This window comes from Lagenorhynchus albirostris, chromosome 5 (genome assembly GCF_949774975.1).
Source record: "Lagenorhynchus albirostris chromosome 5, mLagAlb1.1, whole genome shotgun sequence".
Classification (NCBI taxonomy): Eukaryota; Metazoa; Chordata; class Mammalia; order Artiodactyla; family Delphinidae; genus Lagenorhynchus; species Lagenorhynchus albirostris.
Window position 1 is genome coordinate 28,117,693 of NC_083099.1, and position 13,315 is coordinate 28,131,007.

General features: G+C 38.3%; 1 protein-coding gene and 1 long non-coding RNA gene across 5 annotated transcripts in view; one reads left to right on the forward strand and one right to left on the reverse strand.

Annotated features, from left to right (window-relative positions):
* Window positions 1–9,159, forward strand: part of LOC132520912 (uncharacterized) — a 36,636-nt gene extending 27,477 nt beyond the window's left edge. The window contains exons 2-3 of the long non-coding RNA XR_009540655.1: window positions 7,286–7,334; window positions 8,512–9,159. This is a non-coding gene — a long non-coding RNA (uncharacterized LOC132520912). The remainder of the gene's footprint in view (window positions 1–7,285; window positions 7,335–8,511) is intronic.
* Window positions 1–13,315, reverse strand: part of ARMC8 (armadillo repeat containing 8) — a 105,699-nt gene that overhangs the window by 89,795 nt on the left and 2,589 nt on the right. The window lies entirely within an intron of this gene.

Sequence of the window (13,315 nt, forward strand, 5' to 3'; positions counted from 1 at the left end):
GTTATTGGTAACGTCAAGGTCTAGGAAATAACCATGTGGACAAACACCTCAAGGGAACACAGAGGATATGATCATTGGGCAAGTCTAGAGTTTTAGAAAAATTGTCTACATAGGTAATGAAATTTCCATAAATTATCACAGAAATAGTGCTAGAAAAAGTGAACATGAGCTAGGAGCTAAAATCTTAAAGAAATGAGGGGGAATGATCCAGGGGATCTATAGATGACTACAAGGTAGAGTCTGATGAGATTCAGAGCTGGAATGTTTAGAGAAAAGGGAAGAGAGGGGTCTGAAAAGAGCAATGAGGAGCAATTCTCTGTCTCCACTTCTAGGCCTAGAGATATGAGGGATATGGGAAGAAAAAGAGCCAACAGCTGAGAAGACTGCAGGAGAAAGCTGAGGAAAAGGGTGTCAAGAGGTGAAAAGCCTGGTTTCAGTCTAAACAAAAAGATGAAGGAAATGTTCAGACAAGAGGGTGAGGATAACAGAAACTCAGTGAAAGAAGCGGGAGAGAGGCAAGGGATCTGGATAGAAAAGTAAATGGACAGAGACACATGCGCATGAGGAAGGACCCTAGAGTCCTGGGCTTCCTGTGGTAGTTAATGTAAACAGAGATAAAGAGCTTAATCCTGAATGTTGGGGAGGGACAGTTTGATCTAGGCACTAATTTACCCCTGAAATAGGACAAACACTGGAGTTTCTTCCTCCCTCCTGCCCACAGAGGCCAAAAGGTTAAAAGAGTGTCTGATGATCTGTTCTTTCAAGACGTGGCTTCATGCTCACTTCAAAACACTAATGCCCTTTTATTTATTTTTTATTCTTTTTTTTTTGATGAAAATATTTTCATTTATTCTTTTTTTTAAGATTTTTTTTTACATCTTTATTGGAGTATAATTGCTTTACAATGGTGTGTTAGTTTCTGCTTTATAACAAAGTGAATCAGTTATACATATACATATGTTCCCATACCTCTTCCCTCTTGCGTCTCCCTCCCTCCCACCCTCCCTATCCCACCCCTCCAGGCGGTCACAAAGTACCAAGCTGATCTCCCTGTGCTATTCGGCTGCTTCCCACTAGCTATCTACCCTACGTTTGGTAGTATATATATGTCCATGCCTCTCTCACTTTGTCACAGCTTACCCTTCCCCCTCCCCATATCCTCAAGTCCATTCTCTAGTAGGTCTGTGTCTTTATTCCTGTCTTATCCCTAGGTTCTTCATGACATTTTTTTTCTTAAATTCCATATATATGTGTTAGCATACAGTATTTGTCTTTCTCTTTCTGACTTATTTCACTCTGTATGACAGACTCTAGGTCTATCCACCTCATTACAAATAGCTCAATTTCGTTTCTTTTTATGGCTGAGTAATATTCCATTGTATGTGGCACATATATACAATGGAATATTACAATAATACCCTTTTAAATTACTCTGTAGCTTCCGGTAGCTGGAAGGGCTTGTACACACAGTGATCCTCCATCCTCCCAACCGATCCAGTGAATGTGCCAAGCAGCCAGCTAAAGCTCAGGGTACAGTCTGTGCCCATGAAGGAGAGTAGTGCTAGCCAGGGTCACACTATGACCTCTGCCTTTTGGCACAAGGCTTCAAACAAATGACCTAGAAAGCCCTCGAAACCTAGCTCTAAACTTACTGTACCCATTCAAAGCTGCAGAAGCCACCACAAACGTATAGATTAAAAACTGTTACATTTTTACGCTTAATAGCACCCCTCCAAATTATATTATGTAAAAATGTACATGAATCCTTTCAAGCAGAAAGTCTGTATACATCAAATTTGTGACTTAGTATTTAGAATTTAGTAGAGCTGAATGTACATATGTACGAACAGGTACTAAACATTAAAGAAGGAAGAGAAGCTTGTAGCAAATTTCTTCTTGAAGGAAAACAGAAACAGGTAATGAGTTGCGTTCCACTGTGGAGAACTATTAATGTGGAAGCAATTTCCCTTTTAGTAGGGTGACCATTTGTGATGTTTCCCCTTGAGTGAAGACTGGTTGTAGTGACTTGATTCTAGCAAGCAGAAAGCAGTGGAGGTGATAGGATGTCACTGCAGAGCTCTCCCTCTCTCTGTGTCCATGTCTGTGTCTGTCTGTCTGTCTCTCCCTCCCTCCCTCAGTCAAAAGCCAGCTTCCATGTTGTAAGTTGCCCTATGGAGAGCCCCACATGGCATGGAACTAAGGGGAGCCCCTGGCCAAGAGCCAGCAAGGGATTGAGGCCCTCGTTTCAACAGCCCACATGGAACTAAATCCTGCCAATAATCCTGTGAGTGAGCTTGGAAATGGATTCTCCCTCAACTGAGCCTTGAAACGTGGCTCCTGTTGACACCCTGACTGCAACCTCACAAGGAACTCTGGGGCAGAGGCATTAGCTAAGCCACATCTGAATTCCTGACCTACAGAAACTGTGAGATAATAAATGTTGTTTTAAGCAGCTAAGTAATCTGTTACATAACAATAAACAGACAATGAATCTACCTTCAAATTTATCATCCAAACCAGGATAATTTTAAGACTGAAAGAGGGCACTACTAATACTTGTCACAGAATAACACATAAATGAAGAGTGTTGGAGACAAACCGGGCTTATATGCTCGCCCTACCTTTTATTCCTCTTTAGTGGCACAAAATTTATCTCTAATAAATTAGAGATAGCTCAGAAAACTGGCAGACATACTGAAAAGGCAAACCAGAACAATCTCTAATTGCCCTTCTGAATAAACTACGCATGATTGGGGTAAATTAAAACCCTGCCTTTTGAAAAAAATTCTTAGGGAAAGGTTCTGAATGCCAAATTATTAAGTCCCAGACTTGCCACGAATGGGATTTAACACAAAGAATAGAAGAAGTAAATTCGTTCAACTGAAGTTCTAAAACCTGAAGTGAAACAATGGGTTTATTAGACAATGAAGAGTGAGGGTTTAAGTGTAAATAAGAAAATATCAAACTATTTTATTTCATTAAAATCTTGCTCTATGTGTATTTCATTAAAATAGTATGTTCTTTAATCCTACCATATTCAGGCATTGAATGGTAGAAGAATATATGACTTGGGATCAGAAGATGGGTTTGAAACCTAGTTCTACCACTTGGTAGCTTTGTGACATAGGGCAAAAATAATATTTTGAGACTGTTTCTTCAAGTATAAAATGGTAACGTTACCACATAGCTCAGAGTGTGGATCAAATGAGATAACACACAAGAAAAACCCCTATAAACTGTAAATGAACCATATAAACACGGATTTCAGGAAAAGTCTATTTTTGTATAAAAAATATAATTGCCTTAACAAATGTACTAATGCTCTTCTCAGTTATTTATAGTCATATTCATGATTAAAGCCTAATTATTCAGACATACCTTTCCTCACCCGATAGCAGCTTTTTTCTCAGACCAAGCTAAGTACTTAGCAAGAAATAAATATGCATTTGAATGCTGACCTTAGAAATCTAAACTTTCATTACTTGAGATTTAAAATAACTGTTAAAAATATGTAAGGTAATCCTTAGTGCACTTTTTATTACTAACTTGCATTATAACTGTAGGTATAACCATGGACTCAGACAATATAAAATCACAGCTACGAATACCAATATATAGTTCAAGGAGTAATTTTTTTTTTTTTTTTTTTGGCTGCATCTTGGCATGAGGTATCTTGGTTCCCTGACCAGGGATCGAACCTGCGCCCTCTGCAGTGGAAGCGCAGAGTCTTAACCACTGTACTGCCAGGGAAGTCGCAAGGAATAATCAATTTATAGTGTTCTCGTACCCATACACCAAATCAGAAAGAAAAGGTAGACAGAATACAAATATTTTTATAATACCTGACACTTGTTTAGTATGTTACAGTTTACAAAGTATTTTCATATCTATTTTCTCATTTAATTCACATGTTCTTTAGAAATTGGAATATTACAAATCTCACTGGGGAATTCTGACCCCTGAGAAATGAATGTTTAAACTAGTTGTTGCCATATTAATCAAAATTTCATGTGTCAATTATTCCACAAACTACTAGGAACTTCAAGATAAAATTGTTCATAATGTTGATCATTCAGCATTGTCAGGGAAAATCCTGGTTTAGGGAAGAGATGAAAGGAGCACAACCCAAAAAACAGAATGTTTGAGCTCTATAAAGCTTCAGTTTAAAACCTATTTCATGCTGAAATTCAACACGTGAATATATTTAATTTACTAGGTGCTGGTAACAGAGTTAAGATAGAGTCCCTTACCCTCAACTCATTCACAGCACAGAAAGGAAACAGATAGGTAAGTAAGTTACAGTTGTCACTTCTAACACAGGATAAGTGTAACCATAAAAGTGAACACAAGATAAAAAGAAAGCTGAAGATACAATTAACTGAAGTTAGGGGTGGAATGGGAGGTGGTATCTAAGCAGCAAGGATGATTAATCTGAAAAACCAGTAGTATTTTGCTAGGTGAAATGGGGAGGAAAAAAAGATAAGGACTCTAGGCAGAGAGCACAGCACACGCAAAAGAGTTCTGAAGCAATGTGGTGTGTTTGAGAAACGCAATTTAGTATTATAGTGATACAGTATACACTTGGGAATACAAAACAAAGCTAAAGTTGTACTCTTTAATTCAGTCAACAAATATTTAGACAGCTATGCAGGCACTGTTCTAGGCAAGAACCAAAAAAAGCCCAACTTTGCAGGGCTTACATTTCAGCAAGGGGAGAAAGATAAAAAGCAATAAACATAATAAATAAACGATATAGAATATTATAGGGCTATACATGCTATGGGGGGAAATGTTTAATAGCACATTTTATTTCCATCTCCTTTTACTATACACTGCACAAGCTGCGGGGAGGGAGAAGTGCAGGAGAGAAAGAGGGAAGTGTACTAATACATCCCCCCCCAGAGACCACCATACACTCAGCATCTCAGTAGTTCTAAACAGTAGTTCTAAACAGGGACACTACTGCCTAAGATATATTCTTTAAATCTATGGAAGTGATTTTGGGTTGTCAAAATGGCAATAGGTGCTACTGATATCTAGTGGGCAAGGGCTAAGGATGCTAGATGTCCTGCAGTGAGTGGGACAACAGGCCCATACTCGAAAAGACTTTCCACTATGCAGTCATGTAGGAAAATAAACTTTAATTGCCTGAGCCTAGAATCTAACTCCATTTTACATATAAACAAAAAATGTGTTTCGCATCATTTTACTATACCATTTTCCAAGAATGCAACTCCCATATGAATACAAGAAAGGGTGTACTTTGTGTTGTTAGGAACTTTATCAAAAGTTGTTCACTTCAAAAAAATCACATCAAAAACAGTATCACTTATTGTATTTAAGTAGCCATCACATCATACCTATATCACTGTCTTATAGCAGTCATATTTACAGTTAAACTACCCTTATTTGTAAATATATCACTATTTTATTACTTCTTTCTAGTACCTGAGTATTTACTCATTTAAATAATATAAATTAGTTTCCTGCTCTTTCTCCCTTAACACAGCTGAGGCATTATGCCAACTCTTAAAAATTTACATGTAAGAGCAGTTATCTATGAATTTCACTCCAGGAGAGCCAAGGAGGTGCTTCAAAATACGTTTTAAGAAGGGGATGTGGAGTCTAGCAGAGTTGAGAACCACTAACTGAAACAGCTCTTAACATTCCAGTCAGCTGGGAGCTCCAGAACCTCTTCTCCATCCCAAACATTTTGAAACGAAAATTTGATTTTCTGATGCCTCCAACTCTCAGTCCAAACAAATGCTTCCTACTGTCACTTTGACAATTTTCTGAAATGCCAAGTAACTGTACTGCTTAGATCACTCACAGATTCACAATTATTCAATTTGAAGTCCAGGAACTAGAGAATTTTTTCCTAACTTTGAGGGGAAAAAAACCCTACCTCCCTCTGGAACAATACAAAAAAGGATAATATAACAAAGACTGACCTTTTCCTTGCAGATGGCTATCATGCCCTCCCTATGTATTAAAAAATTCCTACTTGCCTCCAAAAGGAAGAAAAATTAGAAGAAAATGCCTAAGTAAACCCCAAATTTTGTGGATATTTTGATTTTTCCTTTCTTTTACTTTTTTGTATTCTAGTAAACTTCTGGCCCCATTAGGATTCAATCAGATTCTCATTCAATTTTTGCAGACCCATCACATAGTATTTTTTAAACTTTTTTTTTTTTTTTTTTTTGCGGTACACGGGCCTCTCACTGCCGTGGCCTCTCCCGTTGCGCAGCACAGGCTCCAGACGCGCAGGCTCAGCGGCCATGGCTCACGGGCCCAGCTGCTCCGCGGCATGTGGGATCTTCCCAGACCGGGGCACGAACCCATGTCCCCTGCATCGGCAGGTGGACTCTCAACCAGTGCGCCACCAGGGAAGCCCTAAACTATTTTTATCTTTACATTTTTTTTTATTATTATGGGATTCATTCTTAGGTGATCCTAGAGGTTTGCAGCATCCTTCCTCCCAAAATTCACCAAAGCCCTGCTTTTCTGCAGTCTCTAGCAACTTTGGGAAGTTTATAAAATGGCACTTCAGTTTGGCTGGGTCCCATCAGTGCAGAATGTAACATACTTATGACAACCAAAATTCCTAGAATATAATGTTTCAATCTCATAAACACAATTATGAAAATACTGAAATATATAATTTTAAACTTAATCTACTTGGATAAGAAGCAGCCCTGACCTCTCAATAAGTAATTAAGACTGAAAATCAGATTTCACATGTTAAGAGAACTTATTTTAAAATAAAGAGCTAATAAATCAGTAGTCATATAAAGTTTGAAAATAAAATTCTAAAATGTAAGGCTGTGCACACAAATTTTTCCTCTATGTGTTTGGAAATCTGACTACAACACTTCATAGACAATAGTATATGACAGTGGACAGGTCAGTCTCTGGTTCTCAGTTTTCATCAATAAAAAACAGACAAGGACAAACTAAAGATTATCTGCAGGCTTCTTTCAGGCAAAGATTCCATAACTTTACTTACCCAAAGGGGGATTTTTTTTTCATAATAGGAAAGCCAGAGCACAGTAGTGAGTTTTTAATGTAATAAAATATTATTATAGCCCTTGTATATCGTATCAACATGCTATAAAGATGCTTAGGTGGTCTCAAGAACTGGAAGCAATTTAGCATTCATGCTTCTTTCTAATCAGGTACTGCAATGTTTATCCCTTTAAAGTATGGTACAAATCACAAAGAGCTATTTGGGTCTAGACGATTTCTTTCTCACTATTAAATTCTATTCATTTACTCTTCAATGTAGACAAGAATGTCTGAAGACTGAGGACCAAGAAGAGATCCCTCTGGACAGAGTAAGTGGACCATGTAAGGATTTATGGTGCAAAACAGCAGAATCTGGGAGTCCAAGGGAGCAAGAACCTAATATGGGACATTAGAGTGACAAGGATTGTGAGGAGTTTTATAAAGCTTGAGGTATTCTCTGGGTTGGCAAAGGTTCATTTAGATGCCTTCCAAAATGATAAGATAGCCCAGGAAATCCACTAGGATGCATTCAAATGCCTACTTCTTAATCCTGACATAACAGAGTGAGGCCATTCAGGCACGGGTGATGTTGTCCTTGACCATAAGAATAGTTTAAATTATTCTTCAAGACTGCAATCATGTAATGACTTTGAGATCCAGGGTACCATCTTTCATGGTACACCTCAGAGGTGGTACAGTCCAGACAAGCTAGCTGCCTTCTGATTTTTTTTTTTTCCAAAAGGCTTTATTTGCTGCAGATTCTTAGAGGCAGTAAACACCCTTGCCTCAGAGCTATCCATGGTGCTTGACTCATACTCAGCCCGTCACTTCCAGCAATTGGTGCATTAGCTTTCCGACCACAGTACCACTCAGGATCTGCCTGACCCATCACCCACATTGTGGCCTGTGACTATTATGCCAGTATCACGGGCCACTTGCAATTTCTGTCTATTCCACTTTGCCTATGCCCAGATCCACAGTGCCTTACTTTGTCCTGGCTTAGATCTCTCATCTAGCTCTGCCTCCCAGGCCTGCTATACCATCTGCTACACAAAGCCCTTTCTGTACAAACAGTACACCTTGGGGAAGATCACTGGCATAATCTGGGAAAAAGATTACAGTTCTTCAGAGCCAAATCCCCCATATGATACCTTACGTGAGCTTTAAAACCTTGTTGTTACAATTTTTACCATTCCAAAATGATTGAAAATGAGTTTTAAATTTTGCTCTATGCTTTTGTGACTGACTTTGGAATGAATAAAGAATAGGAACTGTTAACTCAAGATTTATGTGTGGGTTTCAGGGAATCTATGAGCCCCTTGAAATTATGTGATTCTTTAGGCAGATGCATGTTTTTCTGGGGAAGATGGTGTTGAGCCTCTTACCCTTAAAACGTTAAGAACTCGGTCAATGTGTTGATGACTACCAATAATAATCATCTCCCCAGGTTTAAGCACTAGACTTCTATATCTGTGGTTTAATAAATGTATTTGGTCTTTCTCCCAGTTCCTGGCACAGAGGTCCTGAAACCTTGAAATTTCCTGGGTGACATCAATGTCTTTACTTATTCATAAGGAACATCTTTCAAGAGTTTTGCTAATGAACGATTAGGCTGGGGCCCCTAGATAGCCTCAAGATGGGACTGGTTACCCAAAAGACGAAGTGATTAGAGGGCTGGAACTTTCAGTCCCATCCACCAACCTCTGGGAAGTGGAAGAGTGGGAGGCTGGAGATTAACGCTCTATAAAAACTCTGAATAAAACATGATTAAGTTTCCAGGTAAGTGAATGGATCCACCTGCCAGGAGGGTGGTGCACCCCAGTTCCACATGGACAGAAGTTCCTGCACTTGGGACCTTTCTGGATCTTGCCCTATGTACCTCTTCACCTGGCTGTTCATCTGAATCTTTTATAAGATAAATGTTTTGCTGAGCTTTGTGAACCATTCTGACAAATGACTGAATTTGAGGAGGGAGCAGTGGGAACCCCTGATTTATAACTGGTCAGTCAGAGGACAGGAGAACAACCTGGACTTGCAACTGCTGTCTGAGGTGGGGGCAGTCTTGCAGGACTTAACCTGTGGAATCTAACACTATCTCCAAGTAAATAGTGTCAGAATTGAGTTAAATTGTAGGACACCCAGCTAGTATCCATAGAGAACCAGAGAATTGCTTGGTGGTGTGGAAAACATTCCAGAATATCCAGCTGCCTACTGGACACCTCTAAATGAATTCCCATAAAACACTTCAAACTCAGCATGTCCAAAATGAAACTCATTCTTCCTCCTTACTCTTCTAACATGTTCAGCTCCTAATCCTCACCATCTCAGTAGAGGATACCACCTAGATATAAAACTAAAAATCTTGTCAATCATGCCTGATCATGATTATGACTCTTTCCTTTTCCTCATTCCCCTCATCCAATCAGTCACATCTTACAACTTTTTGAAAGCTTAATAAATTCTTAAAACACTCCAGAAACAAAAGAATCATGTGTTCTCTAATCATTTTGCAGGTGGTAAAGATCTCCAAATATTAATAGATTCTATAGGCTGGAAACTCTTCCCACTGGACCATAACTTTTCATTTTTAATAGAAAGCATAACACCATCTCATCATTCCCCCTCCCCCAATAACTGTTTTATGAATATGCCAGAGAATGTAGCTAACTCTTTATTCTTCTGAGTTTATGAAATGAGATCAAAACAGTTTTCTTCTACCAAGGTGACAAGTGGGGGCTGTTTCTGCAAAACAGCTCTTATTTGGAATACTTTTCATTCCTAGCTAAACAGTCCTAAGGATCATAGCACTACAGCTCAGGGAAGGCAGCTGCTCTCCAATTTCCAGAAGATAACAGAAATCATCCTTTGTCAATAAATCCATATCTTTACCTAGAAGCCAACATAACATATTACACTGCAAAACAACGGCCAAATCAGAAATCAAAAAGATACAAGTCAGAGTAACTGAAATTCCTGGCTCCTGGTACTACTTTAAAATTCTTGATGAGGATGGGAGGAGACAAGAAGGCTAGATATAAATATCCAAGTGAAACTGAAGACCTTACCTAACTCTTGGTAAAGCTTAAAAGACTTCCTGAGCATTCGCTGTCTGAATTCAGGTGGCAATCATTCCTTAAAAAGATAGAAGATGTCCAGAAACATACGATGAGCATCTCCCATTCTTCCCACATTGTCATTAAAGATTAGGAAGTTCATACTGGTTTTCTTTTAGGACCACCTCCTGACATATCCTGTGCTTGCTGGTGTTTTGTAGAGAAAACAAACGGGAAACTTTAAAATGTGCTTACAAGATTTTACTTTGCATTTACTACTAAAAACCAAGAGAGGGCAAATTCATACTTATAAGATAGTTGAGCTTAACCTCACAGAAAAAAATTTTTTTAGCTCTTGTCAGTTGTCCATGTAAGAGAGCAAATCACTGTGCACCTGAAGACCAACAAATGCTTATAATCATCAAGAACAGAACATAATCAAGGAATATCCAGACTTGGAATACCCTACACAGTGCAAATAACTGCTCATCAAATAGGCATAATGGCACTGGGAAATAAATGTAACAAAGGCCTTAGCTGTCTGTGCCAGCCTACAGTATGATTCAAAGGCATTTTATTATCTTGTCTCTCTCAAATCACTACAAACTGACCAAAGTAAACTGTAATCATCCTCTTAACAGGGTCTTTCAAAAGGCATAAATTTTCATCTCAAGTCTGATACCAATTTTTTTTAAAAATAGGTCATACTTCTGGTGTTATGTCTAAGAATTCTTTACCAAGCCCAAGGTTCTGCAAATTTTGTTTATTCTAAAAGTTTTATATTTTACAATTAAATCTACGATCCACTTTGAATTAATTTTTGTACAAGGTGTGAAATTAAGATCAAAGTTCATTTTTTAACCTATGTTTAAGGGGATGAAAAGATAAGCTACAGACGGGGAGAAAATATTTGCAAAGCACCCATCTGACCAATGACTCACATCTAGAATATATAAAGAGACTTCAAAATTCTACAGTAAAAAAACAAACAGGGCTTCCCAGGTGGCACAGTGGTTGAGAGTCTGCCTGCCGATGCAGGGGACACGGGTACGTGCCCCGGTCCAGGAAGATCCCACATGCCGCGGAGTGGCTGGGCCCGTGAGCCATGGCCGCTGAGCCTGTGCTCTGCAACGGGAGAGGCCACAACAGTGAGAGGCCCGCGTAAAAAAAAAAATCGAACTAGAAAGTGGGCAAAAGGACGTGAAAAAATATTTCACTATAATATTTTATTCATATTTCACTAAAATATTTTATTCATATTTCAATAGAATATTTTATTCATATTTCAATAAAATATGGATGGCAAGTAAGTAATGAAAATATTTTTGACATTACTAATCATTACAGAAATGTAAATTGAGACCATGATGAGATATCACTATATATCTATTAGAACAGCTAAAATAAAAAATAATGACATACCAAATTGCTGGTGAGCATGCAAAGAAACTGAATCTCTCAAACATAACTGGTGGGAATGTAAAATGGTACAGCCACTTTGGAAAAGTTTGTCAGTTTCTTTAAGAATTAAACATACATTTACCATACAACCTAGCAATTGCACTATTGGGCATTTATCTCAGAGATACAAAAAGTTATGTCCACACAAAAGCCTGTACATGTTTGTTCATAGCAGGTTATAACAGCCAAAAACTGGAAATGCCCAAAATTTCTAACAGGTGAACAGTTAAGCAAACTATCTTTCAAACATCCATATTATATATCCATTCCACAGGATACTACTCAGCAGTAAAAAGGAAGAAACTACTGATACATACAACAGCTTGAATGGATCTCCAGGGCATTACACTGAGCAAGAAAAGCCAATCTCAAAAGATCACACGCTGTATGACTCCATTTATGCAACATTATAGAAAATGACAAAATCATGGAAATGGAGAAGAGATTAGTTGTCACCAGGGGTTAGAGATAGTGCATGTGGGGCAGTAGGCAGGTGTGACTATAAAGAAGTAGCATGAGGGAGATCTTGACTATGGTATTACAGAACTGTATACATATTTATACCAATATCAGTTTTGTGGTTTTGATATTGTACTATAGTTATATAAAATGTGACCAAACACGGGAACTGGGTACAGTATACAGAGGGATCTCTCTGTACTATCTTTGCAACTTTCTGTGAATCTGTCATTATCTCAAAATAAAACGTTTAAAAAAATGCAATCAATGTAAAATCACCCAAAAGTTTGGGAAACATGGGAAAATTTATAAATTTGTTGAAAACAGTGTTGTTGTAATGCTAAATGCATTACAGGGATGGGGGGATCATGGTGTAGCCTAGAAAGACACCTGGAGATTTTGTCCAACTCCTCCAAATAAATAGTTCAATCAAATATTTATTGAGAATCTAATATATGAAAGACATAGTGCTATAAAAAGTAGTTGGGTTAAGAAGAAGAAAAGGTCAAGCACTTACCTCTGAATTAATTTACTCTCTAAGAAGATAAAACAGACTAATTATTAAAAGCCTCAGGGCCACTGCAAAAGCAGTTTCCTTTGCCTGGAATGTTCTTCTGTTTTTCTAGTTAGTTCTTACTTGTCCTTGAACTCTAGCTCATTGTCACTTCTTTAGGGAAACCTTCCCTAGCTCTCTTTGCTCTCCATATTAGAACACGTTCCCCTATTACATGCTTGTACAGCACCCTATATTTTTCATTCATAACACTAATCACCATTCACAAAAAACTGTGTGACATTTTGATGTCTATTTTCTCCATTAGGCTAATCTCCAAGAAGGCAAAGACAGTCTAGGTAGCTCACCACTGTATTCCCAAACCCAATGCCATGCCTGGCAAATGACAGAAGCTCAAAATATGTTACATGAATAAACCTATACAAAGCTCTAATTCATATGTGCAAATGAGCAGGCAGACAACAAGAGTTACTGGGTTTTGTAAGAACCCAAGATCACTTCAACTTGAGAAAGCCAGTTTATATGGGATAGGAGGTTCATGCAGAGGATAAAGCATCTTATATCCAAAGCTGAATATGAACATCAGCCTTTCAGCAACAGGAACCCACTGAAGAATTGAAACAGGGAACTGGTGCATCCGATGTGCTGTATAGGGAAATAAATGCAGAGAACTGAATTCAACTAAGAGGATAAGACACTAGAGGCAGTAAAAATAACTGCAAGGAACTGTGGTAATGCAGGCACAAAATGATAAGTTCCGGAATGAGAGGGTGGTCATGGGAAAAGACAGATGTGAGAAACACTGAGAATGAAGAGCCAACAG